Raw genomic sequence first — 12,679 nt, 5'->3', positions numbered from 1 at the left:
GTTGCCCGGTCTCTCTGTCCCTGTTGCTCCATGAGGCTTCGCTGGCTCAGGGGTACTGCCAGTTGGTCTGGCAAGGTGCCTGTTCCAATTCTCCTTCCTATTGAGCCTCAAGGCCTTTTGCTCTTTCTAGGATTACAATTGAGACAAAGGGATAGGTGAGTATTTTGGTCACAGAAAATGTCAATCTGCCAATAATTGTACTTTAATAGGAAAATCCAACTCAGAATTTCTACTAGCAGTAGCATAGCTTGGTAATATATTTGAGGGCTGCCCTTCCTCCCCAATAATAAGCTTGTGCAGCTCCCCAGTGAACAGCAAGAGCACTTGAAGAGACTCATCATGAAATCTCATTTGTTGCATTTAGGATTCTCCTAAAACTTTTCATTCCAAAACAAGACTTGTGCCATTTAAGTGATTTACATTACTATCCCCTAAGAAGTAAGTAGAGTGTTATTAACTCAGATGCATCCTTGTGTACCGCTATTTTTGGACACTTCTGACAATATTGCATTCTGACAAATGATGCAAATTAAAGTCACATATTTCCTCAACTTTAGTCATGGTTCATTAACCTTCCAGAGGAAAAAAAACTTTTTCCCTTTTTGTATTGAAATGAAAAACTTAGGTTTGTAGTTGACTAACCTTCTATCATTACGGCAAGTAAATGAAGCTTAAGTTAAATTTAGTGGCACAAGATCTTAAATGCTAGAGTGCTTGAGGAGGGTAGATCACATTTTCCATTGGCATTCAAACATGCGCTTTCCTCAAACAAACAAACAACAGGTTGTTGGTTAACCTTTTCAACTGCTACCCAAGGTATGATAGCAGTTGAAAAGTTAAGAGCACAAGGCAAGGAAAGGAGGAACCCATGACATCCGCACAAATTTTATGAATCTTACCCAAGCACAATTTATTAATTCATTAAGCAGCCCATTGATTGGTATCCCAGCCACCACTTTCAACATTTACTCCCTTCAGTGCAGACCCATAGTGGCAATAATGTGTAATACTTGTAAGATGCACTGCAGCAATTCATCAAGGATCCTTCATGAGCATCATTGCTAAACAAATATTTCTCATCAGTTTTCACTTAGGAAAAGGAGAATGTTATAGAGGAGAATAATGAGATACGAGATATTAGACTAGAAAGGGTCAAGGTTAGTTACGAAGAGGTGTTATCAATTCTAGAAGGAGTGAAAGTAGACAAGTCCCCTGGGCTGGATGGGATTTATCCAAGGATTCTCTGGGAAGCTAGGGAGGAGATAGCAGAGCCTTTGGCTTGATCTTTGAGTCAGCATTGTCTACAGGTTTAATAGCAGAGAACTGGAGGATTACAAATGTTGTGCCCTTGTTCAAGATGGGTAGCAGAGATGACCCAGGTAATTAGAGACCAGTGAGCCTTACATCTGTTGGAGGAAAGGTTTTGGAAAGGATTATAAGAGCAAGCAAGGGCACGTCGTGTCTCACAAACCTCATTGAGTTCTTTGAGAAGGTGACCATGTATGTCGATGAGGGTAGGGCAGTTGACATGTTGTACATGGACGTCAGTAAAGTCTTTGATAAGGTTCCAAATGGTAGGCTGTTGGAGAAAATGCAGAGGCATGGGATTGGGGGAGATTTAGCAGTTTTGATTAGAAACTGGCTTTCTGAAAGAATGTAGCGAGTGATAGTTGATGCAAAATATTCAGCCTGGAGTCCAGTTACTAGTGGTGTGCCACAAGGATCTGTTTTGGGACCACTGCTGTTTGTCATTTTTATAAATGACTTAGACGCAGGCAGAGGTGGATGGATTAGTAAGTTTGCAGATGACAGTAAAGTTGGTGGAGTAGTGGACAGTATGGGAGAATGTTACAGGTTGCAGGGGGACTTGGATAAACTGCAGAATTGGGCTAAGAGGTGGCAAATGGAGGTCAATGCAGATAAATGTGAGGTGATTCACTTTGGGAAGAATAACAGGAAGGCAGAGTACTGGGTCAATGGAAAGATTCTTGGTAGTGTGGATGTACAGAGGAATCTTGGAGTCCATGTACATAGATCCCTGAAAGTTGCCACCCCCAGGTCGATAGTGCTGTTAAGAAGGCATACGGTGTGTTCGGTTTTATTGGTGGAGGGATTGAGTTCCAGAGCCATAATGTCATGCTGCAACTGTACAAAACACTAGTGCAGCCACACTTGGAATATTGTGTACAGTTCTGGTTGCCCCATTGCAGAAAGGATGTGGAAGCATTGGAAAAGGTGCAGAGGAGATTTACCAGGATGTTGCCTGGTCTGGAGGGAAGGTCTTATGAGAAAAGGCTGAGGGACTTGGGTCTGTTCTCATTGGAAAGAAGAAGGCTAAGAGGGGATTTGATAGAGACATACAAGATGATCAGAAAATTAGATATGGTAGACAGTGAAAGCTTGTACAAGGGGGCATAACTATAAACTGAGGGGTGATAGATTTAAGACAGATGTCAGAGGCAGGTTCTTTACTCAGAGAATGCCCTGCCTGCAAATGTAGATAACTCAGCCACATCAGGGAGATTTAAACAATCCTTGGATAAGCACATGGATGATGATGGGATAGTGTAGGGGAATGAGCTTAGAATAATTCACAGGTCAGCGCAATATCGAGGGCCAAAGGGCCTGTTCTGCACTGTATTGTTCTATATTCTTTGTTCATCTTGCACACCTGTGATCTTGTCCACCTATAAATACAAGGGCAACATATCCATGGGAGCACTACCACCTGCAGGTACTCCTCCAAACCACCCACTATCCTGGAATGATATCACTCTTGCTTTATTGTCATTTGGTCAAAATCCTTGAGCTCTCTTCCAAGTAGCACTTTAGGTATCCCTACATCCCTACAACTGCTGTTGTTCAAGAAGACAGCTCACCACCTTCTTTTCCAGGGCAATGCTGGATGGAAAATAAAAGCCATAGACACCCACACATTCAGTAAATGAGTGATGATAAAAACAAATGTTCATCTCTGTATAAAAGAGGACCAGGAAAGGTTTTGATACAGAGTCAATTCCAATCTTCCAAACTTCAGACTAGCTCAGAACAAGGGACTGATGGGGGTGGGTGGGGGGAAGTAATCGGGAAATAATTCAGAAAATATTGGGACAGATTTTTGAATGAGTGGCAATCTCCAGCAAATTGCAATTCCACTCCATTTTTACGTCCCAAAACAGCTCCACATTTCTGACAGGAGACTCGGATAAGTACACCTACTGAAATGTGCAGCTCTATTTTTATTCTAACAGCTACCTTGTAGTGTAGAACTGTCAGAGCAAGGCATACCATGCCTCCTTTTTCATAACAGCCAGTTGCCTTATTCTGAAATGTAAAGTTCCAGCACCACAGACAGTTGCTGTCAAATGGTATGTAGGCCAAATGTGAGGTTTGAATGCCAGGAGGATAAGGTGGGCAGGTGGTTAAGAGACCAGGCATATAGAATACCAGGTGGGTAGGGTACCAATTAAGTTGGGTGCCACCAAAATGATACTGTGGCAGTTTGGGGATAACAAATCCCCTGGTGTTGGGAGTAAATGTACGTGTTGAGATCTAGGGATTTGAGGGGAATGTCATCCTGAGGGGAGGGGTAAGTCAGACCTGGAGCAAAGTGGAGATGGGCTCTGGTCTAGTGGTGGGGCTTGGTTCAGGAGTGGGCGAAGAGATGCCTGGGACCAGAACAGGGTAAGGAGGGGTCATGTCTGGAGCAGGGGTTGTGCCAGGTCAGGTATCAGGATAAATGGTAGTCTGGAATAAAGTCAAGTCGGGTCAAGTCTAGAACCAGAGTAGTGTGTCAGGTCTGGCAGTGGAGGAAGTTGAGGGTTTCAGCTCCTGAGCAGGGATAGACACATTGAAGTCTTAAAATGGTGCAGTGTTGGATCTGGAGTGGGGGAAGAGGGTATCAAGTCCCAGGGGTTTGGTGGTGTGAGGTCCAGAGATGGGTAGTGTCAGATTTTGGCTTTAGAGGGATTGTCTGGTCAGAGTCTGAGGGTTGTGTAAGGGATCTGTGGGAGGTGTATTTTGGGAAAGGTGTAATTTAAGTTAGGGGTCAGTTTAATAGTTTGTCAAAAGTTAGACAATGTATTTAACTGTTTTCTTAACTGCAGCAGAGCTCTCCAAATTCTCTGATTTAGATGGACACTTTCAAAGGATTCCATGGGTAAATAAAAACTAAAAGAACTGTGGATGCTGTAAATCAGAAGCAAAAAACTGAAGTTGCTGTAGAAGCTCAGAAAATCTGGCAGCATATATGAAGAGAAATCAGAGTTAATGTCCAGTTCAGAGGAAGGGTCACCGGACCCAAAACATTAAATCTGATTTATCTTCACAAATGCTGCCAAGTCTGCTGAGCTTCACCAGCAACTTTTGTTTTTGTAGTGGAATTTTCCATTTCCAAGCCTACTACTTTGTGGACTCAACAGGGTCCCCATGCACAACCCCCACCTATGCTTCAAAAACAGCTATCTGGCTATTGAAAATCTAAGCAATTAAATTAAAATATCAGCCAAAACTAATGCAATATTTTCAAATCACAAATTCTTCTTGATCTCTTAATTATGAAGGGAATGTTTGAGGAAAACCCAAATTCATTACTGAAAGGTTTCAAAACTCTTGCATCCTCATATTTAAAAAATCCTAAACAGGTATAGCTTTTACTCCAAGAAAACCTAATACTCCTGTAAAAAAGCTGAAACGTTTCCCTAATACATAATTATCATGCCACAGTCTAGCTGAACAAAGAGTCTTTACAGCTGCAAACTGTGTGATGTCAATGGGAATATGGATTATTGCACAGAAATATGCAACCATTTCAGGCTTGTATTACACAACACCTGTTACCAATTTCAAAAGTGTAGTGATTATTTAAAAGTCTATCTTATTACTTAGTCCCTGAAGTGTTGTTAAACAAGTGGAACTTTTTGTTTCCTTGATACAAAACTGCATTATTCACTTGTCTTTAAGTAGAAAAGCTTGTTATTGTTATCACTTTCAGGATATTTACACAAAAGGTTCAGTGGATGAAGTGACATTAACACTCCACAAACATTAATTTTAATATTCCAAAATATAAATACCACCAAGAGCTTGTCATCAAAGCTACTTGCTTCAGACTCTTTCATACAGTATTCTTGTAAAGTGACATGTACAAGAAGGATGGATTGCACCTAAATTGGTAGGGGACTAATATACTGGTAGGAAAATTTGCCAGAGCTGCTAGAGAGGATTTAAACTAGTAAGGTGGGAGGTGGTGGGACCCAGGGAGATAGTGAGGAAAGAGATCAATCTTAGACTAGTACAGTTGAGAACAGACGCAAGTCAAACAGTCAGGGCAGGCAGGGACAAGGTAGGACTAATAAATTAAGCTGCATTTATTCTTCCAGCACCTCAAAGAATGAGAGCTACAGTTATATTGTAACACAATCACTTCTGTTCTCCTTCAAGTCACACACAGTGAAAAATGATCAGATCTCTCCTATTCACAGTAAACATGATCAATTTAATGACTAACTACTACCTCTATGAGCCTCCTCCCAATCCTTAACAAAGTTTTGGAAGAACTTATCAAGCAACATCTATTTTAATATCCTGCCTCCAGATACTCAGTCAGTTCTGCCAGAAGTGCTGAATTCAAAGCTCATAATGGCCTTGATTGAACATATATGGAAAAGATAAAGCAAGTGCAGAGTGGACACTATTCCCCTCATATCTTAGGAAGCATTGAACTAAGTATGGCTCCAAGAAACCCCACCAAAAACTGAGTACAATATGAAAATCTTCAGTCACTGGAATCATATTCTACACTTAGGAAGATGATCTTAGTCATCAGATGTAATTCATTGAAGCCACAGGATTGCCTGAATTCATCAAGGAAGAGTCCTCAGCCCTATGACCATCAGTTTTTCATCATGATAGGCTTCCATCTGTCATAATTCTGGGATTGGGGTTGTTTGCTAATTATTCCATATTGTTTAGCTCCACTCACAACTGCACTGATAATGAAGTAGATCATGTGAACTTACAGCAGTATCTAACCAGCATCTAAGCTTAGACTGAAAGTGGTTGGTAACACTTGTGCTATGCTAGCAGCAAACAAAATATTACCTGAAACAAAAGGAAGTGCAACCATTCACTTGACATTCATCAATTCTGTCACTGGTGAGTCCCCCACTTTAACATTCCCTGGATCACCACTAACCAGAGGCTAAATCTACTCACTCATACTATTCTGGATCAATGGTGCTGGAAGAGCACAGCAATTCAGGCAGCATCCGACGCGCAGCAAAATTGACGTTTCGGGCAAAAGCCCTTCATCAGGTATAAGGGCAGAGAGCCTGAAGCGTGGAGAGATAAGCTAGAGGAGGGTAGGGGTGGGGAGAAAGGAGCATAGAGTACAATAGGTGAATGGGGGAGGAGATGAAGGTGATAGATCAGGGAGGAGAGGGTGGAGTGGATAGGTGGAAAAGGAGCTAGGCAGGTCGGACAAGTCCGGACAAGTCAAGGGGACAGTATGGAGCTGGAAGTTTGAAACTAGGATGAGGTGGGGGAAGGGGAAATGAGGAAGCTGTTGAAGTCCACATTGATGCCCTGGGGTTGAATTGTTCCGAGGCGGAAGATGAGGCGTTCTTCCTCCAGGCGTCTGGTAGTGAGGGAGCGGCGGTGAAGGAGGCCCAGGACCTCCATGTCCTCGAAGAGTGGGTGGGGGAGTTGAAATGTTGGGCCACGAGGCGGTTTGGTTGATTGGTGCAGGTGTCTCGGAGATGTTCCCTAAAGCGCTCTGCTAGGAGGCACCCAGTCTCCCCAATGTAGAGGAGACTGCATCGGGAGCAACGGATACAATAAATGATATTAGTGGATGTGCAGGTAAAACTTTGGTGGATGTGGATCTACTCCCCCACTCACCTATTGTACTCTATGCTACTTTCTCCCCACCCCCACCCTCCTCTAGCTTATCTCTCCACGCTTCAGGCTCTCTGCCTTTATTCCTGATGAAGGGCTTTTGCCCGAAACATCGATTTTGCTGCTTGTCGGATGCTGCCTGAATTGCTGTGCTCTTCCAGCACCACTGATCCAGAATCTGGTTTCCAGCATCTGCAGTCATTGTTTTTACCTCACTCATACTATTACTGAGGCTACAAAGCAAATAGGGGCATTGGGTACTCTGCAGTGAGGATTCACCTCATGACTCTCAAAGCCTCTTTGTCATCTACACAGCTTGAGTAAAGAATAAGGGGCTACCGCTTTAACAGCAGTTCGGAAGCACTGTACCATCAAGGAAAACGATCAGCAAAAAGCCACTAAACTCCACTTTATTCATAACCATTTAAAATTTATATTGTCTTCATTTCTCCCTACCAATGTTTACAATTCTCCATTGTGCATTAACCTCACAGAATACCCTGATCAAGAGTTCGGGATAAAATTGATTCTATCAATGCAGTTCATCAGTCAACTGTTAAATGTCATGTAAGAGTATGAAGCATACACTCACTCAGTTGTTTTCTCTTTTCTCTATGATACTTCCTCTGGGTATCCTAGCGGACACTGAAAGATCAGAGATACCAACCGAAGTTCTCCTTTAGCTAATTCAGCAATGAGCCTTCTTCTTTGCATTTGAGCTGATTAATTTGATTTTAAAATATTTTATTATGAATTTTTTTGAGTGCTTGATAATGCAAATATTCAAAATCAGCACTTTTAGACTCACGCAAATTAAGCAGGAATTGTTTGCCTGATCATAAAACTTATATTTTCTCAATTTGTAAAATGATATGTTATACATACAGATTAACATGTTAAACATTTCTGCTGGCAGGTAGTAATGGTTTATTGTCAACATATCGCCTTGTTCCCTGGAATATTGCCAGAAATTGGCAGATTATGGCAAGGCCAACAGTAGAGAAATGTGCCAGAAATAGAATCATCACAGGTGATGAGCAGATGGTAAAGAATAGTGCCTGTTTTAGTTAGACAATAAATTGTATTATCTAAAATATATTTTGCCTGATAAACCAACCCTGAGTCTGTTTGAACTTCAACCCCAGCATGCGGTTGGCAATCTCATTGAAAAATAAAAAAAACAGGACATTCATCATCATTTTTACTTATACCCCATCTGCATCCCACTCTGTTTCTTCAGCAGTGAACTATTGCCAACATTATTGCCAGAAAGAGATATTTTATCTTCTGGCAATCATTGCTGTCAGATTTTGACTTTAATTGCAAAATATGCCCAAAGGAATATAATTCAATGCACCCAAAGATCAAGCAGTGTATTACAAGACAGCAGAGAGATAAAGCCCTTGTATAGGAACAATGGTTATGTTACTGTTATGATTCAAACTGATGGCAATGCAGGGCAAATCCAGAATGAAATCTGGCTTGATAAGCGTTAAGTTTCATTTTTGCAATTTGTTTATCATGGTGGTCAGTCACTGAACATATTCACAAAAGGCTGCCAATGTACTTTTAAGAAAGGAACATAAAAATTAGTACTCAAAAGGGTAAAAAAAACTATCTATTTTACCCTGTACAATGATTTGCTGAAACAGTTTTACTACAAATATCAAAAATAATTATTCAACACTTTACCCTCAACTACAACATTAATGAATCTCAAACTTCAGAGAAAGTTAAACTTGTTTCCACTTAAAATTTCCTTGTTCATTGGGCATGACTGTAATCAATTGCTTTTCAGCAAATTTCTGCATTGACTCAATTTGTTTGGCTCATTTCTCTTCAAAAGACCCTTAATCAAATTGCTAATACAGCTCATCTATTTCTTAGCATGAGTTCCTTAAGTACCTCTTCCACAGTCTTGTATTCCTGGAGTTTTTCTCCCATAGCCACTCAGGATTTCTTTTCTACTGGTCTGACTACTTAGAGACTGCTAAACAGTATTGCTGTTGTTACAGGATGTCTTATGTCTGAATGATTCACTTCCCTCACTGAAATAATCCTGCACACTCACTGACCTTCCAGATGGTTCTGTCTCTCTTACTAGGCAACAACCCAATATTTTTTCTCTCTTTTACCTTTGCTTCTAAGGCACTGGACTAATTACCACAAAGCTCTTCACAAGTTAATTTAAATGCATGAAAATAACCTTCCAGACAATGCTCACAGAATTCAAAAATGAAACAAAAATTGAGTCTCCCCTTCTTTTTACGAAATAGAAATACAAGTCAACCTTAAAACCTTATCCACTTTAGAATCCAAGAGCAGAATCTTACAAGACCCTCAACAATGTGGACTAAGGTGAGAAATCTGAGAGATTCTCATGAGAAGGCCAATGAGGCCTCTATTGATTTTGGGTACAACAATACACATTTCACAAGTGGTCCAGATATCGAGGTAAGAGTCTCACAACTGAGCAGCAAGCTGCCTGTTAACTGAAGTTATTGTACCTTACCACCTCTATTACCATGAAACCTCACCGCATTAATATAGCATGCACTGAATAGAAATTAGCCTTCAAAAATTACTACGTGAAAGTCAGAGCAGGTACCTGGTGACTGCAGCTCAATACTTGCACCTCTTGTGTGCTATCTTGGATACCCAGTACTAATATCTCATTGAACATGGTAAGGCAATAGCTGCGCACCTTCTGTGCATGGATGTTAGAATGTGACATGTGCTCACCACTCCATTCCATCATAGCATATTTTTGATCCACTTACAGCACATTTCTACATTTAAATGCTGCACTTGATCTGTACCTGCAAATATCATTAGAATGTTGCTGTGAAGACATCTCAGGTAGAGGGAGAGACATTCAGCTCACAACTGGACCAGGAAGTATCTCTGAGCTGCTCACTTGTTCTCTTGTAGCTCACAGACTCAGCACTTACCTGGATATAATCTATGGGTAAAAACAATGACTGCAGATGCTGGAAACCAGATTCTGGATTAGTGGTGCTGGAAGAGCACAGCAGTTCAGGCAGCATCCGAGGTTTAGCAGTAAAATCGACGTTTCCGGCAAAAGCCCTTCATCAGGAATAAAGGCAGAGAGCCTAAATCATGGAGAGATAAGTTAGAGGAGGGTGGAGGTGGGGAGAAAGTAGCATAGAGTACAGTAAGTGAGTGGGGGAGGGCATGAAGGTGATCGGTCGGGGGTGGGGGGAGGGTGGAGTGGATAGGTGGAAAAGAAGATAGGCAGGTAGGACAAGTCATGGGGACAGTGCTGAGCTGGAAGTTTGGAACTAGGGTGAGGTGGGGGAAGGGGAAATGAGGAAACTGTTGAAGTCCACATTGATGCCCTGGGGTTGAAGTGTTCCGAGGCGGAAGATGAGGCGTTCTTCCTCAAGGCGTCTGGTGGTGAGGGAGTTGCGGTGAAGGAGGCCCAGGACCTCCATGTCCTCGGCAGAGTGGGAGGGGGAGTTGAAATGTTGGGCCACAGGGCGGTGTGGTTGATTGATGCAGATGTCCTGGAGATGTTCCCTAAAGCACTCTGCAAGGAGGCATCCAGTCTCCCCAATGTAGAGGAGACCGCATCGGGAGCAACGGATACAATAAATTATATTAGTGGATGTGCAGGTAAAACTTTGATGGATGTGGAAGGCTTCTTTAGGGCCTTGGATGGAGGTGAGGGAGGAGGTGTGGGCGCAGGTTTTGCAGCTCCTGCGGTGGCAGGGGAAGGTGCCAGGATGGGAGGGTGGGTTGTATGGGGGCGTGGACCTGACCAGGTAGTCACGGAGGGAACGGTCTTTGCGGAAGGAAGACCAGTTCCACCACAGAACACAGAGATGGCCTCCTTCTTTAGAGACCGCAATTTCCCTTTCCACGTGGTTAAAGATGCCCTCCAACGCATCTTGTCCACATCCCGCACCTCCGCCCTCAGACCCCACCCCTCCAACCGTAAAATGGACGGAATGCCCCTGGTGCTCACCTTCCACCCTACGCATAAACCAAATCATCCGCCGACATTTCCGCCACCTCCAAAAAGACCCCACCCCCACCAGGGATATATTTCCCTCCCCACCCCTTTCCACCTTCCGCAAAGACCGTTCCCTCCGTGACTACCTGCTCAGGTCCACGCCCCCCTACAATCCACCCTCCCATCCTGGCACCTTCCCCTGCCACCGCAGGAACTGCAAAACCTGCGCCCACACCTCCTCCCTCACCTCCATCCAAGGCCCTAAAGGAGCCTTCCACATCCATCAAAGTTTTACCTGCACATCCACTAATATCATTTATGTATCCGTTGCTCCCGATGCGGTCTCCTCTACATTGGGGAGACTGGACGCCTCCTAGCAGAGCGTTTTAGGGAACATCTCCGAGACACCCGCACCAATCAACCACACCGCCCCGTGGCCCAACATTTCAACTCCCCCTCCCACTCTGCCGAGGACATGGAGGTCCTGGGCCTCCTTCACCGCAACTCCCTCACCACCAGACGCCTTGAGGAAGAACGCCTCATCTTCCGCCTCGGAACCCTTCAACCCCAGGGCATCAATATGGACTTCACCAGTTTCCTCATTTCCCCTTCCCCCATCTCACCCTAGTTCCAAACTTCCAGCTCAGCACTACCCTCATGACCTGTCCTACCTGCCTATCTTCTTTTCCACCTATTCACTCCACCTTCCCCCGCCCCCGACCTATCACCTTCATCCCCTCCCCCACTCACCTATTGTACTCTATGCTACTTTCTCCCCACCCCCACCCTCCTCGAGCTTATCTCTCCACCCTTCAGGCTCTCTCCCTTTATTCCTGATGAAGGGCTTTTGCCGGAAACGCGATTTTACTGCTAAACCTCGGATGCTGCCTGAACTGCTGTGCTCTTCCAGCAGCACTAATCCAGAATCTGGATATAATCTATGCTTTGCCTTACGTTGTTTTCCCTTGGCCTCTCAGCCAGAGCTCAAAGGCTTGTCTTGCTGCTTAGCACAGACAGAAAGCCTGACATGCCTGTTAATGTCATTAGTCATGAGGATGGACATGATACCGTTTAGCACAGTACTATTTTAACATCACATCTACAGCATATGCCAACTGCCTATGTGGCAAACACACTGCATGTGCTTCAACCAAGTGGGCATGACTCAAACCCTGAAAGTAGTAATCCTCTGTCAAATCAAGAAGGGGTGCTGATAGTTATGAGTTCCAGTGCAGTCAGACAAGAGGAGGGACTTGGGGCTTGGCCATGAGAAATTTCCTTCCCCGGAGCAGTCAGGGGTTCCATATGACTACAGTCCAGTGAGTGAGCCACAGTCTGTCCTGGTCATAAGTAAAGTGACCATTGGGGTGGGGGAACCAGGTACTAATCTTGTTATAATGGTGGTTGTTGTAGTAAAATTAATAAAACTCAAATTTCAGAGCCAATCAATCAAATTTAGAAGCAAGTCAATCAAATTTATTAAATCAAAAGCTTTTGCGAGGGGCAGCATGATTCTGACTCTAACAGCTGATTCTGGGAACGGCATACCAAGTCGTTGAGTTCTGCAAGTATTTCTTCTTTAAAAAGTTTCTGTTTTCAGTCCCCCCTTGTGGTCCGAGACATGCAGGAGCACGATGAATGGACCACCTGCATCCAGAAATCATCAGAAAGTGGGTAACTCCCAGGCAATTCAACGTGGAGGCTAGCACCCAGCATAATTCTCACTGTCAAAACTTTATAACATGAGTTAAGGACAGCCATAACAACGCAACAAGCAATAACAATAACAATGAACATGATGAAGGC

The sequence above is a fragment of the Chiloscyllium plagiosum genome, unplaced genomic scaffold (genome assembly GCF_037043375.1).
Source record: "Chiloscyllium plagiosum isolate Xiang-an unplaced genomic scaffold, Cpla_swu_hap1 HiC_scaffold_1, whole genome shotgun sequence".
In the NCBI taxonomy this organism is placed as follows: domain Eukaryota; kingdom Metazoa; phylum Chordata; class Chondrichthyes; order Orectolobiformes; family Hemiscylliidae; genus Chiloscyllium; species Chiloscyllium plagiosum.
Note: the sequence above shows the minus strand (reverse complement) of the source record.